This window comes from Apium graveolens, chromosome 10, assembly GCF_009905375.1.
Source record: "Apium graveolens cultivar Ventura chromosome 10, ASM990537v1, whole genome shotgun sequence".
Classification (NCBI taxonomy): domain Eukaryota; kingdom Viridiplantae; phylum Streptophyta; class Magnoliopsida; order Apiales; family Apiaceae; genus Apium; species Apium graveolens.
In genome coordinates this window covers 61,146,515-61,148,620 of record NC_133656.1, presented here as the reverse complement: position 1 = coordinate 61,148,620, position 2,106 = coordinate 61,146,515, and positions in this window count along the sequence as shown.

Sequence of the window (2,106 nt, the reverse complement as noted above, 5' to 3'; positions counted from 1 at the left end):
AGCAGCCAAGCCAAATAGAAACATGGTGGATAAATCAAAATTTAAATGTTTCAAATGTGGCTTGGCAGGGCACTTTGCCAGTGAGTGTAGAAAGTCAGATTCCAACAAAAAGAAGTTTGAGCCTGTGGATTATAAACAGAAATACTTTGAGTTGCTCAAACAAAAGGAAAGGGCTTTCATTACACAGGAAAATTATTGGGCAGCAAATGGTCTGGATGAAGATGAAGATGTCAGCTATGTCAATCTAGCTCTAATGGCCAAGTCTGATGAAACAGAGACAAGTTCTTCAAGTAATCAGGTCTTACTACAAACCTTGTACATTTATCTAAAGCTGAGTGTAATGATGCTATAAATGACATGTCTACAGAGTTATATCATTTGCGTGTTACACTTAAGTCTCTTACTAAAGAAAATGCTAAAATTAAAGAAAATATTTTTGTTTTGAAGTTAGAGGAATAATGTGCTAGAGTCTCAGTTCATTGATTTCGAAAAATTAAGAATTGAGTGTAAGATTGTTAAGGAGGAATTAACTGAGTCCTTGAAGAAAGAAGAAATTTTGAAGAAACAGCTTGATCGTGAACATGAGGTGATTAAGGCATGGAAAACATCTAGAGATGTTCATGCTCAAATCACCAAAGTTCAAGGGATCGAGTCATTATTGTGATGCAGCCTGGAAGAAGAACAAAGAGAAACTAGATTCAAATTTGGTGGAAGGAGTGCTAACAGATGTAGACTCGACGGATGATGAGGGTCATCCTTCGGATAACAAAAAGGGTTATCCGTCGAGTGATGTAAATCCTCATCCATCGACTATGAGCAAGCCTATCAGTAAAGCCAAACTCTTTAAGTTAAATGAAAAGTATGGATCAGTTTCCAAGCATTTTGTTACAGGAGAATTGAGTCAAGTTAAGAAAGGGAAAAAGGCTAATGTTGGTCATATGACTGTCAAGCAATTGAGTGACAGACTTGAAAAGATTGAGGTTAAAACAGAGCCTAAAAGGAAGAATAATAGAAATGGTAAAGTAGGGATTAACAAACACAATAACTACACACCTGATAAATATGCTCCAAGAAAAATCTGTGTCAAGTGTGGTAGTGTAAATCATTTATCTGTTAATTGCAAATATGTCATGCCTACTTCCATATCTGTGCCACCTCACTTTCCCAACATGAATGCCATGCCTCATATGCCTATGAATGCTATGTCTACACAGAATATGAATGCACAGTTTGCTAATATGCTATTTGCACCTAATCCCTATTATGCTGCATTTAGTATGCCACAAATGCCATTTAGCATGCCTTACTGGAATAACATGTTCACTAATAGCATGCCATTCCCTGTTAATCAAAGTATGCATGATAATTATATTATGATGAATAGTTTCAAAGGTCCAACTCCAATGACTAAGGATAAATCTGATATCCCCAAGTCAAATGAGATAAAGCCTAAGAAACAGAAGAAGAAATCTAACAAGGCAGGACCCAAGGAAACTTGGGTACCAAAATTAACTTGATTTGATTTTGATGTATGCAGGGAAATAGAAAGAATCTAAGGTACTTGGATAGTGGTTGTTCAAGACACATGACTGGTGATTCTACCCTGCTCATAGAGTTCAAGGAGAGAGCTGGCCCAAGTATTACTTTTGGAGATGACAGCAAGGGTTATACTGTGGGATATAGCTTGATTTCAAAAGACAATGTCATCATTGAGGAAGTTGCCTTAGTGGATGGTCTCAAGCATAATTTGCTGAGTATCAGCCAGCTTTGTGATAAAGGCAATTCAGTAACCTTTAACTCAGAAGCCTGTGTTTTGACTAATAAAAGGAGCAACAAAGTGGTTCTCACTGGTGTGAGAAAAAAAAATGTGTACCTAGCTGACTTTAACTCATCAAATGCAGAATCTGTTACTTATCTTCTCAGCAAAGCAAGTCAGGATGAAAGTTGGTTATGGCACATGAAGCTATCCAATCTAAACTTCAAGACCATGAATGAGCTAGTAAAGAAGGAACTGGTTAGAGGCATTCCTCTAGTGGAGTTTTCTAAGGATGGATTGTGTGATGCCTGCCAAAAGGGAAAGCAAATTAAAGCATCATTCAGAAAGAA